The sequence below is a fragment of the Sturnus vulgaris genome, chromosome 1, assembly GCF_052056855.1.
Source record: "Sturnus vulgaris isolate bStuVul1 chromosome 1, bStuVul1.hap1, whole genome shotgun sequence".
In the NCBI taxonomy this organism is placed as follows: domain Eukaryota; kingdom Metazoa; phylum Chordata; class Aves; order Passeriformes; family Sturnidae; genus Sturnus; species Sturnus vulgaris.
The window spans coordinates 127,164,020-127,188,201 of record NC_142243.1 but is presented as its reverse complement, the minus strand read 5'-3'; the positions used below and the strand labels follow the sequence as shown (position 1 = coordinate 127,188,201).

At 37.8% G+C, this 24,182-nt stretch overlaps 2 long non-coding RNA genes across 2 annotated transcripts in view; one reads left to right on the top strand and one right to left on the bottom strand.

Moving 5' to 3' along the window:
* LOC148225512 (uncharacterized) overlaps nt 1-24,182 on the top strand; it is a 113,131-nt gene that overhangs the window by 6,750 nt on the left and 82,199 nt on the right. The window contains exon 2 of the long non-coding RNA XR_015807805.1: nt 8,411-8,484. This is a non-coding gene — a long non-coding RNA (uncharacterized LOC148225512). The remainder of the gene's footprint in view (nt 1-8,410; nt 8,485-24,182) is intronic.
* LOC148225513 (uncharacterized) lies at nt 11,548-23,688 on the bottom strand. Its single transcript, XR_015807804.1, has 5 exons — nt 23,501-23,688; nt 20,781-20,888; nt 14,843-14,988; nt 14,183-14,395; nt 11,548-13,044 (listed from the first exon to the last, which is right to left on the bottom strand). It is a non-coding gene; the product is annotated as an uncharacterized LOC148225513 (long non-coding RNA).

The following is a 24,182-nucleotide window of genomic DNA, read 5'->3' as shown; positions in this document are numbered from 1 at the left end:
AAGCCCCCCTCAAATGAGAAAGTAACAATTTTTGTTAATTAACAAGAGCATTTGTAAAGCTCGTTAACGCCATCATTCACCATCTGCCTGGGTAGATGGGAGCGTGCAGTTATTATTGTGGGACATGTTGCATATGTGTATTTGTGTAGTAATCTGTTTGGAAAGTCTAATGATTGAGATGGGAGATAGAAATGGATGTTATATTACAATGAAAAGAAGATCTACTGTTTTCATTTATCTTTACGGCAATGCAAGTGCTTTGTCATTATCTTGTGCATACGGTTTCATTATTCTGATACAGCACTCTGTTACATTGCCTCATACCATCATCCCTACAAGCCTGCAGGGTACAAGAGCACTTATCTTTCCTGATGACTGTTGAATCATTTAAAACAAGTTATTAGTGAAACAATTAAAATGATATTGGTTCACAATTGTATTGATAGCTGCCAGGCATAATGAAACATTCTGAATAGCAGTTGGGGGTTCTCAGATTGGATAGAAAATGCTGTTAATCAGAGGCAAGAGAAACCTCTAAAGAAAAACTAAATTGCAAGAACACATTAATTGTATTGGAACATTTCATTTAATTGAGAACAAAGGGAAGGTAAAAATCATATTATCAATGTTTTATGAACATGAAGGAATAAGAAAATTACTATGTCATTTGTCACATATCTTCTGTCGGAAGTGTAAATTGAAAAGGCTGTATTTAACTTTAACGGGAGCAGGCCAAATACATCATGTTGTTACACATTTAGTTTTTCACTGGGATTGCAAAAAATGAAAAGGATTTTTTCTCTGCTAAAAAGTGACTGTGAGTGAGTAAGCAATAAACCAGTTACAGTCTGCTAGTCAGCCATGTAAGGGAACAGGATATGTGTGCCGTCCTGCCCATTCATGGAAGTCTTGAGAAATTGCTGCTGTAAAATCAGATATGAACAATGTGCATATGGGACAGCACACACACTTCTTTTTCATTCTTTCTTAGGAAGAAGATCATGATTCATGTTGTGGAATTGTAATGCTCATAAGAGGAGGACCTTTAATACTTTTGGTTAATAATAGGCATATTTGCCTGATCCAATGCCCCATTGTAGCTACTGGAGAGGCTCAGATCAAATGATTCTCATTTATACAAAAGACCCTAAAGTGGTTGCAAATGTATGTAATTTAAAGCCTCTTACCCTACACAACATTATAAAGGGTCTCTAGGTAAATGGGAATTGGTCCTGCTGAGTTGACTGAACACTGGATAAATTCACCTTAATCCCACCCTCCATCACTACTGACCTCCGAGTACTAGGCAGCAGGGAGAAAGGTTTGCCATTTGTACCAGGTTACTGGGTGGCTCTGTGATTTTTCCCTAGAGTGACAAGGGGATGAACAAATGGTAGAGAAGTTGGACATCATATTTCTTTTAAATAGTAATTGGTATGAAATCATATGAAAACCATTGGCAAAGAAGAAAACTCTTCCAAGTTAAATATCATTAAGTTAGAGTTTTATATTTCCTTTTGTATTTCATCCAAAGATTCCTGGTATGATGTGGAAAGAGGGAGGACTGCCTTTTCTCCAGCTTCCAAGCAGAACTCAGGAATATAGTAAACAAATTCTGTGTATGATATTTTTATTACTTGGGCTTGAAATGTTTTAAATTAGGCATAGTTAAAAAATGCATCAAACTATTTCAAAGAAATGACAGTGTTTCCTTTGGTTCAAAAATTATTGCATTACATGTATATTTTTAGTACCTATTATTGTTGAATGTTTTAGAAATTTGCCTTCCTTCCTTCCTTCCTTCCTTCCTTCCTTCCTTCCTTCCTTCCTTCCTTCCTTCCTTCCTTCCTTCCTTCCTTCCTTCCTTCCTTCCTTCCTTCCTTCCTTCCTTCCTTCCTTCCTTCCTTCCTTCCTTCCTTCCTTCCTTCCTTCCTTCCTTCCTTCCTTCCTTCCTTCCTTCCTTCCTTCCTTCCCTCCTTCCTTCCTTCCCTCCTTCCTTCCTTCCCTCCTTCCTTCCTTCCTTCCTTCCTTCCTTCCTTCCTTCCTTCCTTCCTTCCTTCCTTCCTTCCTTCCTTCCTTCCTTCCTTCCTTCCCTCCTTCCTGCCTGCCTGCCTGCCTTCCTTCCTTCCTTCTTTGGTGGCTGTTTACCCTTAATTTTACCTCCCTATTTTCAACCTGTAATGCAAGACACTGAAGCAATCAGAAATGGTGTTGGAAATGGACTAAATAAATGCAACTGTTATTCATTCCATGTCTTATCTACTTTTAAATTCTTATCTAGTCTTTGGCCACTGTCCAGGTTCAAAGATGAAACACTGGAACAGTTAGCATTGTAAACTGTTAGTATGGCTATTCATATATTTGTAAACACAAATAAATTAAAAACACTACATATATTATACTGAGTTATAATTAAAATGTATGGGCCTGAAATAATGCATATTGTTAGAAGTTAACAAAAGAAAGAGCTTTTAAAAATCATTTCTATCATGGAAAGCTTTAACATCAATTTTTAATCTTAATGATGAGAATCAAATTATACCTAAAAAATGGTTATTACTTAATAGAGAGATGGAAAATGCAGAATTCATCACAAAGAGTTATTTTGACAATGTTCATGAAAATGAATTGTTTGTTCTCTTAGTCTCTCAAGAGTAGAAAGAAGAAAGACAGACTCATTTTAGGAGAGGCTTAAAGCCAAACCCTGGCTAGCAGAAGAGGAGAAGTAGCATTTGTAGGGTACATTGGCCCAGTGACAATGACAGGTGGGTGAGGTGAACTTTGTGAGCACTTGGAGAAAGGCATGGACATTTTTGTGAGTGATTCCTTAAAAGGTCAGCCTGTAAAAAGTGTTGAGCACCTGCAGTTTTTAATGGCTTTACCTGGAATTCTGTGCATTGAGTACTTGCAGAATTCATTCCTGTAGTGGGAGGGGGGTGAAAGGGAAGGGGAAAGAATCTGACCGTATATGTGGTCTCCTGCTGTTTTATTTTAAAGAAAAAAGGAAAGCTGGAGTTTTGCCTGCTAGAAAGGAAAGAAGTATATAGGCCAGATTTATTGTCTGTCCAACAGATTTTACATTCAATTTTATTTTTGCATTCAGTTTTCTGCCATATGCATATAGAGATCAGCTGGGCAAGCACTTTCAGCAGAAGAAAAACCCAAACTTGTTTGTGGATATATATGTTGATTCACATGCAAATAAGCTCATTCATACATGAATACGCATGTTTGCCTGGATAAAATATTCCAGACATTTGTGATGAAAAAAGTAAAGACCAGCAATAGCAGTACGGATGATTACAGAAAAGCGAAGGAAAAAAACCTAATCAAAATCCTGTCATGGACTGAGAAAAAGCATTCATAAAAATATAGTTCCATTAAATTTCTAATGTCTGCTTTTGCTTATTTACTTGTTAGGCAAGGAAGGTTGTTCTCACAGAACCAGATTTTAAATGTGAAGATTTCATACTTTTGTGACAAAGAGGCTGTGCTTATGGAGAAAACTTCCTAAGTGAGCTGCAGTGATGAAGAGCCACACTTTCATTAACCTTGAACTGAAAATATATAAAAACATTTATAGAAAAAAAGGGTGCATATTCAAGAAAAAGTCAATCTCTGTTTTGCAGGCAACAGTTCATTCATTTAAGAATTATAACTAGGATTTCTAACCTATGTTCTTAGGATAATGAAAGTTTCTATGGCACTGGTTCATCACTTAGACAGCACTGGTATGCAGAACAAGAGAAAAAGAAACCACATTAATTTTGCATCTTTTTTTTAGCTTAGAAGTCTATCTCAGCCTTTGCTAGTCCTATTTTTCTCTCTGTAAGTTCTTTTGTCTTTGGAGTTCTTTTTGGTCTTTGGAGTTACCAAGAAAACAAAAATTCTGTATCAATGCTCTCTGGCATAGCAACATATTCTCATTTAGAATGACACAGAATCAGTCTCTCATCAGCAGAGACTTTCTGAATCAGAATCTAATAGCCTTGGTGGGAATATTTTTTCCTTGCAAGACCAGATTGATCTTTTAACTTAGAAAGCTCTTTTCTTTCTGAGACAGTTACTGGATCGAGCACTTCCCAGGTTTTTTGCTCTTAGATTGTATACCTGCTGTCTTTGAGGGCTTCTCTTGTCTCCTGGCCACTCAGTTCATCCTATGTGCACCCCATACTCCATAAAAAAAGCCTTGATGATGGAAGATACTCTGGTACAAGTTATTCCCAGGGAGATCTCATTAGTATTCAGGGGTACAAGTGCATCCTTGCCTTTAGATCCATGGATAACATTTCCTTTTCATGGCTTTGGCACAGCTGCAGCTTAACTCGTGGTTAGCTGCGGTTGTGTGTTCAGGTGAGCACACATCATTCCCTATGCTCCCATGCCACATCAGCTGATTTGCCTTCGTTCCTTCATTAGTTTCCTAATGATACTAAATATTATCGAACTTACAGCAGTGTAGCTTTCAAGGACAGAGTGTATTTCAGTATGATACTGCAATCCCTCTTCACTATTTACACTTTCCAACACAAGCATCATCAGATAGCATTGGTATACTGCTATTTTTTTTGTGTGTGAAAATGTTGCTAATATTAATGCAATGTGGGTCCTAAGAGTGATCCATGAGAACTTCCAAATAAGCTTTCCTCCAACATTGTCAACACTCCTTCTTGTTAATTAACCTCAGATAAGTTCTCAAGCAATTTCTTTCCCTTCTTATTTTGAATATCATCCTAGAGGAAATGTTTGCCTCGCATCACTTGGCTAGCTCCATTATATTGATCTAGTAATCTTACTAACCTCAGAAAAACTATTCATTAATCAATTTATTTTACTTTTTAATGTTTTTAAAAGTTGAAATTTTAAAACTTAATTTTTGAAAATATACCCTCTTTAAAAAAAGTCCCTCCCCTCAAGTTCTGGATAGAGTCATTTGACCTCATATTAAAGAGTTTGAAATTTTCCTTTCCTTTTCCTTTTCTTTTCCTTTTCCTTTTCCTTTTCCTTTTCCTTTTCCTTTTCCTTTTCCTTTTCCTTTTCCTTCTCCTTTTCCTTTTCCTTTTCCTTTTCCTTTTCCTTTTCCTTTTCCTTTTCCTTTGCATTGCCCTGGCTTTTTTCTTTTGCCTTAATTGAACAGAAAATTATTTCTGTGTCTTTTTGCACCGTCCATATGACTTTTGCACTGTTAACATCAACTTACAGAAAAATTAAGAATTATGAAGAATTTTCCATCTTATTTTATTGTGGACTTTTAAAAATACTTTTTAATGTACCTCGTGGATATCACACCTTTTTTTTCTTCTTCAAATTCATACCGATGAAGAACAAATTGTTCTTTGTTTTAACATTCTTTATCAGTATGAGTTTAACTTGGCTCTTAGCAACTTTTTCATGTCTCTAGATAAAAACAGAAAGTCTTTTTACTATTCCCCAAAGGCTTCTTGTTTTTCTGTATATTTTTTCATGGTGTGATTATTCCTTCAAATGCATTCAGGAGTTCCTTCCTAGAAGTGTTTTTTTTCTCAGATACCAAACAAAGTCTGATATCTTAGATTTGAAGACTTTCCAAACTTCCTAAACAGTTATTCCTCACTACTCTTAGAGGTACCTGATGTCTCTAGCTGCTTCCCTTAATTTATTAAATTTTGCCATGTGGAATCAAGAATCTTAGCAGCCTACATTTTTTTAATTGTTTTTCTAGTTCTACTGAAGTGAAACCAGATCTGTCCTTGAGCTCTCACTATAATTGTGAAACAGCTTTCTCACCACTGGACAATGCACAGTTTTCACTCTGCATTATTCTCCGCAACATAACTTGCATTAGCTGAGAGCAATTTTCAGTCTCAGTGGTTTATACAATGGACAATTCAGATATGCTTCTGATTCATCTTCTTTCAAAAGCTGAAGGTCAAGCCATCAGGTCAGGAAAACCTTGAGCACAAATGTCTTTTTTGTACTGGGATACAGTTAATTTTCTTCATAGTGGTCTCTGTAGTGTTTTGGAATAGTGATCAAATTAACGCTGATAATGCATTGGTGTTTGGCTGCTGCTGACCAGGGCTTGCACAGCATCAAGGCCTTCTCTGTTACTCTGCCTCCCCAGCAAACAGGCTGGGGCCTGGCAAGAGTTTGGGAGGGGGCACAGCTGGAACATCTGAGCTGAGGTGGTTAAAAGGATAACCCATAACATGCTATCAGTCTAAGCAGTATAGACTGGGAGCTTGGTCTTTGCTCAGAGACTGCCTGGGCATTGGCCTCTTTGGGGAAAGGGGGGAATGATTGATTTTGCATCACTTGTTTTTTCGCTAGGTTTTTTTTCTCTTAACCTTTTCTCTTCAGTTACAAAACTGTTTTTGCCTCAACCAATGAGTTTGTAACTCTTCTTTCTCCTATTCCTTCCCCCATGCCACTGGGGGTGGTGAGTGAGTGGTTGTGTGGATGCTTAGCTGCTGGACAGGGTCAACCCACTACAGCTGTTTACTTAGGAGACAGAAGAGCCTAATATTTACATGAAACTTGATTTGTCTCCTGAGTTCAGACATATGCCAGTACTATGAACAACAGACAAGAAGTTTCAATAGTTGTATTTTGAACAGATATAATTAAACAACCACCGATGAGATTATACTATGATTGTCCTTTACCACAGTATTCTATTACCATAGCACCTACTTGCATTATTTCTGGGACAGATAAATAAAGTGAAACTTCCTCTATATCCTTAAATTGTAATAGAATAGCTAGAGACATTTTTAAAAACATCTGATATTGAAGTTTCCCTGGGAGGAAGCATTCTGTGTTCCAAAACCTCTGTGAATGTCTTGTATTTCCCCCGTTAGAATGGTGTACCACAACAATTTCATGCAACTGGAAAGAAATCTTGAACATAACCAGTTCTTGGCAATGTTAAGAAGGTGCAGCCAAGCTGAATTACCTTCCAGGCCCAAGCAGGATGAGGTGCTCCTTTAAATCAACCCTGGGCTGCTCTAAAGTTTCTACTGTAGTGTCTGGGTTGATGGGAACCTGAGTCCAAGCATGCTGCAGCTGGACTTTGTGCAGCTGGAGAAAGCTAGCATGTAACAACTGCTGGGAACAGTTTTTGCTTACATGGGACCTACTCCCAGCCACTGCTTTAACTCTAGTGATCTATTCTCCCACACTGAAAGCTAAGAAAGAACTTGGCAAGTCAGGGAAAAAAAAAAACAGGTTTCTAAATTTTCGTTGGCAAGCGTGGGAGCTCAGTAGCTACTGAGAGTATAAGAACCTCAGGGCAGGAGACCAGCAGCTCAGGGCAGGAGACCAGCAGTGACTCTTGAAGCACATTGTGTTTTTCTGTAAATATCATACTGACTATGGCAAGCCTTCTCTGTAGAGAAATTTGTCCTGATGATACCTACAGCCACTCACAAACACTTCTTTTTGTTTCTCCGTCTGGCATGGGACTGCCAAGCAATGAGTATTTAGTGGTGCTTGTACTTCAATTAGAAGTGCTGGTCTCAGAACTTAACAAAGCTGTTCCTAACATCCTTGCTGAATCAAACCTTTTCTCTTGCAACTCCCATCCACTGTCAGGTAAGTTCAGCAGATGAGAAAAGCCTGCCTGTTTTCAACAGAGAGAGCATTTCTTCAAAGCACTTCTTTCTGCATGTTGATCTATTACACGTATGCCCAGCTAACCCCGTTTTAAAAGAACATTCTTAACCTTTGACTGGGATTTTGAGGACAACAGCAGCCTCTGCTGTTTTGACAGACTGTCTTTGTTCAAGTGGCTTTTTGGAACTTGCGTTTGGTATATTAAGCATAGACGTGCTTGCTCTCATTTGTCTAATTCATACTGTGCTTAAGTCAGCCTGGCTAGCACATTATGCATCCCTTTGTACACTGCAGGGCATTGTATTAGCATGATGGTTAGTGGCTCTGCCAAGATTTATCAAACAATGATTTGAAGTTGCAACATCTGGCTTTGGGAGTAATGTGTCGTCTACCCAGCGACTGATGTAGCTCACACATATCAGAAATTAAGCAGAAGAATTACAAACTTTCATTCTCTGGGACTGGCGAATTACAGCAGGTTTTCCCTCTTCCAGACTGTATTAACCGTGTAAGGTTTTCATGAATAACCACTCTGTTTATGTTTAATTTCTACTCACATTGGGCAAAAATAGGATTCCCAGAAGACAATATAACAATAAATACTGGTTTAAAAAATGTAAAAAAATGTAAAAAATAACTGACCAGGAATGGAATATGCTTCTTGCCTCGGTGTAAATCCTATGTGGATGTGAATGATTTGATTTACTTTCCATATCAAAAGCAATATCTTTCCTAAGGCAATATTAGAATAGTTTTTAATGATAACAGACTGTGTAGTGATGACTTTTTTATATAAATTTAATGATTTTTACCGTAGGCCCTCCTGTTTGAAAACCTATGTGAAATCAAATGGATGCCAGCTAAATAGCACCTTCTCCATCTCAAATCTAGGTGAGTATGATTTTGAAAAGATACTGTCTTAATTGGACTAATTGCTTCTGCTGAATGCAGTGGTCACAAGTTAAAGAAAGAATAACATTTAAGGATTATTGCCTTAAATTAACAATCCACAACTTTGGAGGCTCAATTGCAGTTTATCTTGTTAAAGATAGTCAAAGTTAGCATTCAGATATCCTTCTTACATTTTCCAGGGTCTCTTGGCCTTATTAATTCAAATCTTACTTTCAATGTATGCATGTAGCCAAGATAATTATTAGAAGGAGAGATCAAAGCAAGCATATTATAGTCCTATTCCATTTTCTGCTGATGTGAGTGATCTGCCTCTTCTTTGATGTTGTATGCTTCTACAGTGAAAGTACAGAGGATAAAAATACTACACCATGTAATCTGGCATTTATCCCATGAGAGCAGAATTCCAAATTGTGACACATGTCAAGAAGTTAAAAAAAATAACTTAAAAGAGCCCTATGCTTTATACAGTGACATACTCTGCATTTAAACACCATCAAACATCATTTTCCATTACAAATTTAGTCCCCTATATAAAATTCAAAGAATTTCTGTAACTTTAGTCAAAGAAAATGACAGCAATACTTATAAAATAGCTGCTATATTTACTAGCAGTTAGACTAAGATGGCAGCTTAGCTTTATTCAAACCAAATTCTTCTCTTTTTTTTATCCTTAAAAAGGCAAAGGCAAGACAAAATTAATGTCTTTGTGCAAACACAGATGCATCTTCTGAACAGTTTGGTTTCATCTCCAGCAGTGTGTTTATTCAAACTGAATTTTGTCATTCTTTGGAAAATGTTTGTGATCCCAGGTGCTGAAACCAGCACTGACACAGGCTCACAGGTTTCTCTCTCAGTGTGAGGAAGCAGGATTTGTCCTTTATTATCATATATTTAAGAAGTAATTGCCCCACATTTCTTGTCAGAATTCTGTCATATTGACACATATATTGGAAACTGAACTCATCATATTTCTGCCTTTGTAGCATAACACTTGATTATTTTAGATTGTAAAGAGCAGAATGTCAGTTACAACAGTGTAACATTTGGCCTTCTTGGGTTTACTGGAAAATGTCAGAAGTCTTTGGACAGTTTGAGAATTTTTCTTTCAGTACCGAAATCAGTGAGAGGTTTTTTTTTATTACCTACAGTGACTATATAGATGTAAAACAGTAATGCCCATTTCATTATGTCTTGAAGATGAAACAGACCAAATAAGATCTTTCTATCTTCACTCTTCATCATGCTCAAGACTGTAATTAATTCCAAACAGATTCCATATGAAGTTTGAAGAATGTCCTTAATTTTCTTTTCACAATTTGCCTGCATTTTCTCATGTCTGAGTTCTATGAGGGGCAGAAACATAACTGTCAAAACACAGGATGAAAGAAAAAGCTGTTCACGAAATAAAACTTAAATCAGGAAGACACAGAAATATCACCAAATTTAACTTTTATAGTTATGAGATGTTTTTGTATATTAGATAGAGAAGCTAGTATAGGGGAACTCAGCCTTAGATTATTCCTCTTCCAATTGTTGCCAAAAGCGTCCTAATCCCTTCATTTTATCATTGAGGAAGGTCTGTCTCATTTCTGTTGCTTTCTAGTAATGCTGCTGAATTTTGGTGGAATTTTTATCCCTAGAAAATAGGGAAATAGACTTGCATGTCACTTTCTTTTTTTCAATGTGGAGCTTTTTCTATAGACTGAGGGCCAAAATATCAGCCTCATAATGCTGACCTGTATTGGTAGTTCAAGATTTCCCTAAACAAGACACTCAAAGGCAAATATTACTAGATTTATGGTCTGGGATCCTCTTAAACTTGAAGTCACACCTAGGTAGACGTGAGTTCAAGAAACATTCACTTTCATCTACGTCTGCCTTGAAGATTACCCCAGATTCTATCAGACTGTCATCTGGCACAGGCGTTCATGCTCCTGCCATGTTCAGGTTTAGTTACTGCAAATCATAGGACTTGGGAATGAAATTTGCTGAAGGAAAAAAAAGAACCAGAAAAACGCTCTAGGTGGTTTAACATGCATCTGCTTGCCTGTTCAGCAATGTGGGTCATATTGTTCTTTCTGCACAATGATCCCACTAAATTCAGAATCCAGATGTGCTTCTCAAGAGTTTTGGGCACTCTTTTGTTACTAGAGTGATTGTCAGGTAGAAAGTAGGGTTTCTCCAAAATCAAAGCTCTCCCTGCAATGACTTCAGTTCTCCAGCTAATTTTAGTTTTCTCTCAGAAATTAATTTCCAGGTCGTCCATGTATTAGTTAGGTGCCAGGCTGTCTACGACTGTGGACCTTAAAAGTCTGATGTATAGATATCTGCTGAGAAATGGGTTGTTGTTCCATGCAATACTCAGATATTTGCTTGGATGAAAGAGGATATAGTGTTCTAGACTTCATTTGGAAGCATTTAGAAATATTTTGGAAAAGCTAACAATGAAAATATCTTGGAAATACATTCCAAAGTTTTCATTTCCTTCTCTTTCCTAAAGAGAAGATTATAAAGATCAGCTTATTAACAAGGAGGTGTTTTTTGTTTGTTTGTTTGTTTTTTTGCTTTGGGTTTTGATTCCCTCCCTCCTCCCCCACCCCCCACCCTCCCCGCCCCAAAGATTTAGATTTTCCATGTAACCAGCATGCCAATTTCTCACTGCTTCTGTTTATGATTTCTCAAACTTTTTGAGGATTCAGATATGACTGTCCCAGGAATTTGCAGAGTGAGGGTTCCCAGGGCACAGTGCAGGGAGCACGGCAGCACTTGTGTTTAGCTGCTATGAAAGGCTCAGCAGGGCTCTTTGCTCCCTCCCTGTCTTGAGTGTGGAGAAACCAGCCAAGCAAAAGTCAGAAGTTCTTGGCTGCAATTCCCAGACTGTTTTCAAAAGGGTGATGTTATACTGTATTTTTCCTTTCATCTACAAAGAATGTCTTGCATTCGTGTGTGCAGCTGTTCCAGCAATCCACCTTGAACAAAATCATGCACTGCTGCACAAGCAAAGATCTTCTCTAAAGAGTGGATGGAGTCAAAGAGAAGAAGTGACAAAAAGGCCTTTATTTGTCTCTCTTCAAATTTTCTCTTGGACAGAGAGGTGAATTTTTGTCATCAATGTGATAAGAAGCAGCTTTTTCTTTTTATTGAAGTACTGACTTTATGCTCAGAACCAAAGCGCAGCAGAGCTCTCACAGTGTCGCATTTCAGCAGCAAGTGAAAGGTATTAGTAAATGCTGGACAACTACTCGTGAGTAACTTGCTTTCCTATGAAAGCTGAGTTAATGAGAAATGGACATATTAAAGGTGGTCAATAGTTATTTGGGAAAGACTTTATCTCGAGATACCTGAGAACAAGGAAGGATGTGTAATGAAGTAAAGGACTGAGTGGCATTTGAACAATGAATTGCCTAGTTGGGTTGTTCAATTAAGGAGAAACACCTCCCAAATTGGGGTGTCTCTATACAGATTATAACCCCATCCTGAGTGACCCCGGCTCTCTGATATGCACTCAAATTCTGTTGTCCTGTCAAGGCACAAGATCATGATGAGCTGGTGGTGTTTTATACATACAACCTCTGGCCAAAATGAGCCAAAAGAATTCACCTGCAGGGTGTTGCACTTCTAGGGTAAAACCGCTAATTATTAGATCTAAATTTCTGAGCAGCCCAGGTATTTAAAGTATCCTTGATGTTTGCATTTCTGTCAGTGAGAGCTACAGCCAGGTGGCAGGAAGTAGGTGTGCAGAGGAATAAACTTTGCTATAAAAATATGTATTCCTTACTTTTTCTGAGTAAACACTACAGATACCTACATAAATGGTGCATAAAGCTTTCATGAATCAGGCCTCAGGCTAGACATTTAAGTGGTCCCTACTGTATTCACATACAAACAGTTGCACACTATATTAAGAATTGCAATAATAGAAACATAGCCATAAAATATTAGCATGATTTTACTTTTATTTTTATAGCTCCTTGTCTTTCTTGACTTTTGGGGTTTTTTTTTGAAATAATGAGAAAGTCAGTAAAATATTGCAAGCATGTATAGATTGAGGGGGTGCTCAGTCAGAATTGGGAGGCATTTTATACTTTCCATGTTCATTGATTACACTGGAAGAAAGCTTAAGAGAGAAAATATCTGTGTCTGTATTATGCTGAATACATTTCACATACAGTCCTCCTAGTTATCAATTAATTCACCTTTCTTCCTCATCAATTTTTTTCCCCCTTAGTCCTGATGGTTTTATGACCTAGACCCAGGCGATACCCTTAGGCAGTCCATCTGATAATTGACACATTTTCTAACACAGCATAGTGATGCCCAAGTCAGTGCTTTCAGGCCGTGACTTCAGCTTATTGGAGACTGCAGCAGGGACTCCTTTTATCCCTCATACATCAGAATACACTGACAGCTCTCCCAAGCAGGGACAAGGCAGGTCTCTCCCTCAGGAAAATGTATGCAAACACCTCCGGAACATTGTACTGGTTGCTAGGCATCACACTGGTGACATCTTTATGATAAACATGGTATGCAGAAGAAGGCCTAATAAAAGAATAACAAATTATTACATCCAGAGGGCAATTTTACAAGATTAACTGGTGTAATAAATTACTGCTGTAGTCAAAATACTGTGTTACCTTTTAAGGTATTTCACAGCAGAGTCTAAATAAACCCGCCTATAAAAATAGAGAATTTTTCACAGAAAATAATAAACTCATTCCTATATTTTTTAATACTCTGCATGTTACTAATGTGTGGTATTTGGCTTGCTGCATGGTACCTTCAGCAATTGCTAGCTGAAAAATAAGGCTATACATGCAATTCATACCAAGATATTTCTGTTCATCGTTATTCCTTTCCTGCTGCTGGACATTCAGTACCACTGCAATCTACATAATATCAATTTGAATGAAAGCCTATAGCATTTTATTTATAAAACTATTTTCATATATAAAATATTACAAATAACATGCCAGTAGACAAATACCTTTCATACTAATTATAATTTTTTTTTTCTTTCTCCTTTATGGAAATAAAAAAATAAAACAAAACACACAAAAAACCCCAAAAGCAAAAACAAAAACACCCCCAACCAAACAAAAAAAACCCCAATCCATCTCACATTCACCCTCTTTTTCTCTCTCTCTCTCTCTCTCTCTCTCTCTCATTGTGAGTTGCTTTCTCCATGTTTTTCTTTAATTGTTGGAATATTTTATCTATTAGTAATTTTGTCTCTTTAATCTTAAGGATTCATATTTTACAGTTCAAATATCCTAGTCCTTTAGTATTGAAAACAGCTTTGTGGAGTAAAAGGATCTCTCATTTGAATCCTTACTGACACAAGACCCTGGTTATTGTTATGTACTACTTTTATACTAATACAGAAGTGAATTTGCATTTCATTTGTAAATGAATGAGACGTATTTTCTTGTGGTTATTTCGGTCAAAATCCCAAGATTTTTCACAACCTATAAAAGGCAGAACTTACATCTGGAATTCAAAGGCCATGGATGTACTACGATTTATCATAAACTCTCCTATATTACTCGAACATAATACATTAACAGGATAGCACAGCTTCATTTTTGTAAGCTGCAGACCATTTGGAGCTGGCTATGAGGTCAGATTCTTGCAGTGCTGCTAATCTAATATAACTTAAGCCACCAATATCTTTACTTACAAAAAGACATGCTCTGGATGGGATATTTGCCCAGGTTTTAGTCACAGGTGTTTCTGAATGTTGGTCTGTTCCAGTCCTCTTCCAGAATCGGATGTGTTCATTATGGTTCTCTCTCTTGTGTTAAGGGTATGGAATATGGGACTGCTGTCTGACATAAACCAGCACTTCCCAAAAGCCCTTTCACACAACTGGTCAAAATTACTTTTTCACTCCCTGTAGAGAAGAGAAATTTCCAGTAGGAACAGAGTGCCACGGGTTTTGTTGATAGCTTTATTTCTATACAGAGTAGCATTAAACTGAGATGATCAAAACAGTTGCAGCATTGTAAATGAAAACAGAGAAGATGAAGAAATATTTTTAAAAGTGTCAAAAGGGAACTTTAGGTATACTCAGACATAATCGGTCTGTATGTGAATTAACAACTCACTTTCAAGATCCCCTCATCTATCTGCACAAGTGAAACAGAAACATGTGTGGCTTTATTGTTGGGTTATCTGAGTTCACAAAAAAAGCCCAAATTGTGCAGCCCTGCATGCTGAGCACAAGGTCTCAAATCTCTGACAAAAAGTGTGCAGCAATGCAGCAGCAGAGGCAATAACGAGTGGTGCAAGATGAAAACAGAACCAAACAACAGAGGGAGGGGCTGAGCGTGGTAACCACCTTTCAAGGCACTGCTGGAGGTGACACTCAGACATCATCATCGACTGGGATCAAGTGCAAGGTTCAGAGCAAGCTCTTTTACTTCAGCAAACAAAACGATGCTCCCAGTGGGTAGATGCCATGGAGGAAGGCCAGGAGACAGCGTGCTGTAGACAAGATGACACATAAGAGCCGAAATGAGAGACTGAGATGTGGGAAGAGACCAGTCAGGGCAGTGCTGGGGGCAGGAAAGAAGGGGGAGAACCAGAATCAGAAGACACGTGATCCAGAAAAGACCTTGAAGTGTAGGGATTAATTTGAACCTGTGAACTTCATCAGACAATATTGTTTAGTTTGCAGGACTGAATGTTTATATCTATTCATTCTTGCCAGAAAGGTACTAGTCGAATCTGTGCTATTTGTAGAAAAATGCTGAGAAAATATAAATCACTGGTAAGTAAATGTTAAACTCAATACATTAAAAGATAGAAAAACAAAATACTTCCAAATGGTAGCAGCTTCTGTTTTTGCAAAACATAAGCAGTGATTCAGTCTTCCTGCATGAAAACAAAACTCTATCAAAACAACCAAACATAATTAAAACAGCAAATGAATTACACAAATCCAAATAGATTTTTTTCTCCCAGAACTACTGGAAACTATTATGCGACTTCCTCTTTCTTTGTAGATTTATACTATTATGATTTTGGCTTCATGTCTGTTTCCAGGACCATGCAGTTTTTGAAAAGTAAAAACCTCATTAAAGATGAGAAGAAACACCACTTTTTTTTCTTTTATTATTATTATTATTATTTAATTTCTAATTAATTTAGTGGAATATTTGTTGCCTTTATGTGTTAAATATAAGTGGGGCTTACAGAAAAAAAATTCCACAAAATCTTTTCAGAGCATTCTAATAAGACTTGGATGTCACAAAAATTTACTCCCACTCAGTGAGATGTAAAAACAAATACCTACAGGAATGTTGAGTGAACAAATGCAGAAATACTTGCACTCAGAATTCAATACTACTAAGCTTATCTGTTAAAATTTCCAGATAAGTAAAACACTGACAAATTACTTTGTAAGAAACATTACATACTTTATCCTTGTTCAAACATTGCCTCACTCTCAAAATCCAGGCTATAATTCAAGATGTAATAATTTGCTTGCTAGAATTATTTCAGAGTATTCAGTGTGAATATCTAATACTTAATTGAGCAACAAAACAGTGCTGGGTGATTTTTCATTGATTTTATTGAATTTACTTATTTAAAAAGAGAACAGTGAATAAGCCTCTTTCAGGAGAGAAAAGCATCTGGATGAAGCAGCAAAATGTGTTGTGCAAGGGGATGTGGTAAATGAAACTTTTTGCTAAATACACAATACTCGGAACCTGGCTTTAAAGAGCTATTTGCACAAGACATTTATCTGAATGATATAAGGGGGAGGATATTCCTCATAATCAACAACCATTCAAGGGAAAATTGCAATTGTGAAGAAAAGGTAGCTCATCAGCAGCTCACTTATCAACTCCACAGGCAGATCCTTGTGTGCAAAAGTTCCTGTATCAATGGCCCCTGACAAGATTTTGGGAAGAAGTCAGTCCCTAACCCAAAACAGGTGCCTGTAGTGGCAAAGCATATCTATTAAATCAAATGAACTTTGCAATTAAACACCATGCAAAACAAGAAAGAGGGTCAAAAGCAATTCTGAAAAGGCAAGTGGAAGCATTGGATCAATGTTGTTTCAGGGTTCTAATATTCTATCATTTATACATTTGTTATTGAATCGCTAAGAAAAGGAAGCAGCCAGGAACTTCTGACTGCAGTGTTCAATTGGAAAGAAGTCATAGCTGCTATTTAGAATTGTCTTGCTGGGAATTATAAAAAGAAGAAGAGAAGATACAGCCAAGAGTCACTACAGCAGAAACCTCAAAGTAAAGCAATAATTATTTGTGAAAATGGTATCAAAAGAATCATATGGATCATAGAGATACATTATAAATTGATCAAGCTTGACAGTCACAATGTCTCCTAGTGTGCTTATAAGACAGAAATTTTAGATATCTTACTTTGATTTTGTGTTTGGAGAAGTCATTTGAATGATAGTAACCATACATTACCGAGTCCACATCTATAATAGAAAACAGAGGAGTTCTCGGAGCATGAAGAGATAACATCAAAATCTTCATACTCTATGTAACACATTTAGTCACAAATTATTTAAGCTTGCTTTCTTGAGGGGGAGGTTAACACTCTTCGACATTGTACAAAGGTCCATTTTACAGATGCTAAGTGTCCAAAGTTCCTAAAAATCCATACCAAAACTGATTAAAAACATAAGAGTATGTAAATCTGACAGCTGGAAATCTTTCCTACTCCCATTATGTCTACTCACATCTGATCATTCCTATCTGACATACAAGTAATATGTTTTGGAATGGAAAATTAAGTGACTCCATAGATTGAGAAAATGTAAGTTAATGGGACTATTTGTAACTTTTGAACACTGACGTAATTTGGGAATTTTTTTAAAATGCTGAAATCAGAAAAAAAAATCTTTCTGTTACCTATACTCTATCTATCTCACCTATAACCTATTTTCTGGCAGAATCTTATGCACATGCTGAAGGAGGGAAAGAGCCTGAGCACAGATGTCATTTTGTCACCTGCAGAAAATAATCCATCTATAATGTACTCTTGGAGCACTGTTGGGAATAATAATTGCTGCCTCTTTCTCCAGGGCAGTCTAGAACCTCACTAGTTGTATTCAGTCCATCAGGGAAAACTAAAATCACTTTCCCAATAATCTGACAGCAGTAAGGAAAGTCAGTGAGCTAAGCATGAATAAGGTGTATTTAAACAATTGCTATTTCTTGCCTGAAATACAAAATAGTAGTTTGTTTGTTGATTTGTTTGTTGTTGTTGATTTGTTGTGTTTTTTTAGAACTGAGTCACAAATCAGATTGCAGGACTAGGAAGCTTATGGAAGACTAATGCCAATACAAAACAAATTCAAGCAATCAGGATAGCCTTTCCTAAGTTACTTAACTTTATTTGAAAGCAAGAGTTACAATGCCTAGGTGTGGGCAGGTGTGCAAGCAAGCTGCTCACCTCACCTCCAGAAGGAAAGTTTGACATGGCCGATAGAATTTATCAAGAGACATTTCTCCCCCAGAGGCTGCTGTGCTAAAAACTTGTCCATGGTGGTTAGAGGAGATGAACTTTTTTACTTTGTGCCCCTTCTGGCCCCCCTCACATCAGACCTAGGGAACCCAGGGTTCTGGTTTTTAATGAAACTTAAGAAAAATATCTCAGCAAATCAAGCACTTAGGTTAACTCTGTTTTCTTCACATTTTTTACAGCTCAGTGGACATGCAGGCAGATACTTCAAAACAAGGTCTTGTTAGAAACAGACCATGTTTTTACAGGTGCTGTTTCAGGAGGAACACACAAACTCAGGGGATCAAGAAATATTCATCTTTGAAGATCAGTCAGATTCAAGCGCTCACCTTCAATTAATATTCACTAACTTGAAGAATAAACAGTTTTTCCCACTTAGCTATTACTTGCTGTTTACCACTTTGGAGATGATAATATACTTGGGACATGTCCTGAAAAATTATCATATGCACATGGAGATATTTGTGTTCAGAATGAGATCTGTAGAAACCTGGATGTGCTGTCTGCCTGTGAGTTATGCATATAAGTTCCCTATAGAAGCAATGGAGATCTAGTCAATTCAGTTAATGAAATCTGGATTGTAATTCAGATGCATAATTGCAAAAGCCAGTTTTATTTCTGAATAGTTCTCCAAAACCAGCTAGACCTATTTTTGGTACTTGTGAGCTCAGTTCCTTCACTTAAGTACAGCCACATAGTGCTGTCTCTGCTGTGTCAGGGCACTGTAGGTGGTTTGTAGTTGTTGTTCCAGAATGCTAAAACCCTCCTGTAGGAAATCTAAGGGGATTCACTGTCCGGCTGTTGATTTCTCAACTTATGGTGTCCAGGCACTCGTCTAAACACTGTTCTCTCTCCTAACATCATCAGGAATATTTGAGACACTTGCATGAGAATTATTATACATTGCTGGATAATCAGATTTCCATTTTTGGCCAAGTCCTTAAATTAAGCCACTCTTCCTTTGTGGGACACAACACCCACTCAGAATGCAGAGGGACACATGTTTGTGGAATCACAGAACAGTTTGGGTTGGAAAGGACCTTTAAGATCATGCAGTTCCAGGCCCCCTTCTATTGGTAGGGAGACCTTCCATCAGAGCAGGGTGCTCACAGCCCCATCTAGCCTGGCCTTGAACACTTCCAGGATGTTCTCTGATACATGCATATTATATTTCATTCACTCAGCTTAATGATAATATTTTACACAGTGACATGGCTGGAATTAATGACTAGACCTGGCTCTCAGCTGCAATGGGCTATAACTGTGACCAGTTTCAAGGTTTTGGAGACAACCAGCAGCCCTATCTGGCCCTACCTGACTCGCTGTGTCCTTCCCAACTCCTGGCTATGGCCCAGGATCCCATATGAGCCCAGCTTGGATCCCTCAGTCCTGCTCTTGGCTCAACCTTCCTGACTGCTCTGACCTTGGACCTGGCTCACACCTCTGGTCTGCTGGTCTGTGGCTCCATGATGTTCTCCACTGATGGTGAGCCTGAAGAGACTGTTTGGCCAAGGCAGCTCTGCCATTTGAGACACAGTAAGACAGTCACTTCCCAGCTGTCTTACACAAATAACTGAACCCACTGAAATGGAGACCAGCATCAGAGTAGCTGAGTCAATCAGCCAGGTGTAAAGGAAGAGTGAGGGGTGGGATGCAAAATAGTCAGATAATTCTGTGTTGCTATTTATTATATCCTATCATTCTCATAAGTTGTTTTATCCTGAATGTTTTATATCTTTTTATTATAATGAGACTTTGCACACTGTTAGTGTGCAGTGCTATATGCATATTACTGCTGTACTTTGGGAGAAAACTATCATGTCATTTTATGTGGTAGTTGTGTAAGACAGCTGTGGCAAAAGATGTCTAGGGTTTGTTTGGGTAATTTTTTTTTCTTTTCAGTTAGACATTTACAAATAATTTTTCAAAGACTGATTAAAACCTCCCATTTTCCAACTGGCCTGAGGGGAATGCATAGATCAGTGTGTCTATGCTTAATACTTTTTCCTCTACAAATTCTACTGAATGCCACAGATGTGAAATGAAGTCTATCTCAGAGTCAAGTCTTCACATTTCCATTTGGAGTAAAAATTTTTAACAAGAACTAGACTACAGTTGTGAAAGCAAGATAGCAAATTAAGGTTTCTTCAGGCTATTCGCTAATTATTTACTATAAGCATGTAAAGGTGGTTTAGTAGAGCCATTTTGAAAGGGTCAAGGATGTCTGTAGCCATCTACCATGGTGAAAGAAGGATCAGGCAGTAGAATTCAATGCAAATAAATCACACAGTTACATACAGTTTGGCTTAGTTTGAGGAATGGTTAGAAAGAACTACAGAGTTGTATAGACAGTTTGTGGCTGTGTTTTGGTGGTGGCATTAGAACTCGAAACCTTGCATAATTTTAACAATATCACAATCACTTAGTTCAGGCTCAGCAAAATGGGGAACTGGTAAAATGAGTTGGAGAGGATTCAGAAGAACATTTTTCCATTACTAGCTCACTTTAAGCATTCTATTGGATATAGGTTGATTTGAAAATTAGGAGGCTCCTTTTTCCTCCATGTGTCTGGTTGGTTGGCTGGCTGGTGGGCTTGTCTCCCCTCCAGGAACTCAGCTCTTCAGAAGCCCTGCTGGTGTCAGGCACCCTAGGGGTGCCTTTTCCACAGTGTGAGCACAGGTAACTTCCCCAGCACCCATCTCCTTTACCAACCACTGGAGTGTTTTGAAAACTAATACCTGGTACTGCAGGAGCAGTGCCTGCCATGGTCTCACCTTCGTTACTCCTCCTGATCTCAGGTTTTCCAGTTCCACATGGGACTGCCAGACATGCAGCAGACTGTGCTTTCAAGGTGCAGCAGCAAAAATAAAGCTTGCCCTGAACTAGAAAAAAAACATCTCTGATAATTAAGAATATTACTGTGGACTTGCAACCAACTTTGATAGAAGGTACTAATGATTCCTGTACATCATAAAAAACTATGTTTATCCTCAGTTAACGTGTTTGATAAAGAAACTTGGCTTTATGGATCATTTGTGGTACTGTCGATTCAGAGATATCTTCAGTTTTGTTTGACAAATTTGTGAAACTAACTGTCTCACATAGTTCCTACCACAATTACAATGTTTATCATAAAGTGCATGCATTATTTTCAGTTATTGGGAATTAGTTGTCTTACAACAAGAAAACATTATTAGTCTGGCACTAATAAGTCACACGTGAAAGCATCAAACAGAACTTCTATAAATTTTGAAAGTTTGGAATAAGCTTGAGAGGTAAATCTCTGATTGCTAAAGATCACAGGTGGGACCACAGAAGCCACAGCTACTTGATTGGATACTAGCATCTGGCCTAGGAAGGGAGTTTATGCTTCTCTTTGAGATCAGACATCTTAAAACAATTTTATTCTGCTAAATTGCTGTATGGATAAACAAGAAACCAGTTTCCAACCAATTTCATGTGTACAATACAATGCAGAAATTCTCTTAGAATCTACCCGTGTACTCTTAAACACAATAAAACTATTCAAAAATATCAGACTCCAAAATAGCTCTGCAAAATCAGTAACATCGTTCTCTAGGCAGCATAAAATAAAAGCATAAATCCAGAGTTATGGCGTGAAAGTGCATCTGTCTTCCTGTTAGTGAATTTTATAAATTATGTAATTGAAACGAGTGCTCTGCAAAATTCGTCCCATGCATCAGGTAGTAAGAATATTCAAATTACATTATTAAAGATCTTAACAAGTACCCTGATGCAGAATAAGCTAACCTATGACAAAAAGGGAAGCTGAAAAAAGTGTTTTCTCTATAAGCCATTCTACCCAGCCATTTCATGGTGTGCTTCTAGAATACCCCTCACTGGCATCTACTACTGGCTGTTGGGGGAATCGGAAATTAAATAAACAGACCACTGGTCTAATTTGAGATAATACCTCTGCTACTTAGACAGCCTTTGATAAAAAATGTTTTACATATCACTGGCATTTAATGTCCTTCTGTCTGTGGGAGTGTATGTCCCTCCAAATCATCTTATTCAGCTTGCATAATTCAGATGCATAAAACTGTCTCTTTTTTCCTTGTTGGCAAGAATTTGAAACTCCTACTCTGGGAGGTAGTGTATTATATGAAGCTGTTCTTTTCCTGCTTTTGTAGCTCCTAGGACAGCTTTTTTCCCCTGACAAAGTCAAACATCTAAGTTCCCGTTGTATGGGAATCACTTCTTTTCTGATGCACCAGTGCCAGAGCACAGCCCAGTGTCGGACTCAGCACAGCCTGTCGCAATGGAGACAGAGGTTAAACAAGGAGGTTTATTCAGTTCTGTTGGGGAAGAAACACATCTATTAACAACTTAGAGGTTTAAAGCAGTCAAAAGGCCCATTTCAAGAATAAGAGTGTCAGTTTTCACAATATTGAACTCGGCAGGTACACAAAGAGTGTCATGTGTCACCGGTGCAATACGATAGCCAAGTGCAGGGGTTGCTCCCTTCAAGTCCCCTAAAGTAGTTCAGGCTTCAGACCCTTTGAAAATATTGCAGATGCAGGCAGAATTGACACAACTGAACCAGTGCCTGGTGAACTGAGAGTAGTTCAGTAAAGTGAGTCTGTCCTCCAGGGAACAAGTGTCCCAGGGTGCAAGTGCCATTGTAGAAACTTATTTCAGGAACAAAACAAGCTGAACTGCATTTATCTACAGTCAATTCTAAGGCTGGGAGTGGAGGACTAGGAGTCAATCACAACCTTCTCAGTGCATTAAAGGCTGTATTTCAATTTTCCAGGCTCTTAGAAATTTTGTGGCAAATGAATTGCAAGCCAATGGCCAGCATTTTCCCTAAGTTAAAATGAAATCCCTTTTAGAGCAGATGCAGAAGTAAAATGGTAACCACCTTAGCAGACTCATCTGAATGGTGGTAGAAACAGAGCAGATGAAAGGAAAATTAGGAGGAGGCTGGAGAAAAAGGGAAAGGAGAGACAGAAGGTTAGAATTAAGAACTCCAGGGAGGGAACAGGGTGGAAGAAGGTTGGATGGACAAAGAAACTTTAGGACTAGGAGAATCCTCAGAATTCTGGGCATGTTTCTCATTAAATTCTTGATTACCTATTTTGACAGGCTGTCATGATAATCATACTAAGTATTGAATATTGTCTTCACTGATCAAGAAATAATATCAGGCAGAATACTAGTCATATATATGTCCAGCAGATTTTTTTTTTTTTTCATTAAAAAAAAAACACCAAAATTCCCAGTCATGTCTGTTTTGAAGCATATTTCATATTAGCATTAATCAGCCCGGATTCTTTTGTAAAGAATCTCAATTTAAACAGTTGTCAGCATCTCTTAAAAAATACTGAATATCAAGACATTTTCCAGGAAGTTATGCAACTATTCAAATTTGTTTGGGCAACACCGTATTTTCTTTTGCCAGATCTTCCCTAACCAATTCTCACTTTCTCTCTTTGTATTTTAAAATACTGTCAAAGTGTACAAAGCCTACCTCAAAGTCTTCTTCACTTGTCCTCTTTCTCTGGCTTGCCTCCATATGTTACTACCTCCCCTTCACCTCCCAATCTCCTCACGTGATAGAAGAAATACTTCTTATTTTCTTTATAAATCCATCAGCTGCAAGTTCTTAAGGGTGTGCACATATAAATGGGGAAGACACACCCATGATATGACTGCTGTGTTGCCCAAGCTCGCTTCCCTGATGACTCAGGGCCAAGATAAGCATGTTCCTGTGAATTACTCGGCTGACATTTGTTTATACCAGAGGAAAAATCTGAGGCTGTTTTACTTGTATATTTATTTTATGAAAGCCTTGTAAACCTAGTATGTGTATTATCTCAGTCAGACTTTGAAAAGCGATTCCCACAATTAGGTTCAAATTTTCAAAACTCTCTTCCCTTTAACATATTTGAATAAAATTGTTGGTGATGCTGATGACTTATAAAACTGCAGTCATTTTCACTAAGCAGTTAAACTGTGTTTGGTGCTGAGCTCTTTTGGAAAACCATTCCAAAAGCATATCTGTGTTTTCACTGTTGCCCTCCTTTGTTTTATTTGTTATCATACTGCCAGTGAATACCATCATTATCTCTCTACTCATACCAGAGCGTTTTCATATTTTTTTACATTTTCATTAGAATACCTTTGGCCTAATTAAAATGTGAAATCAGGAT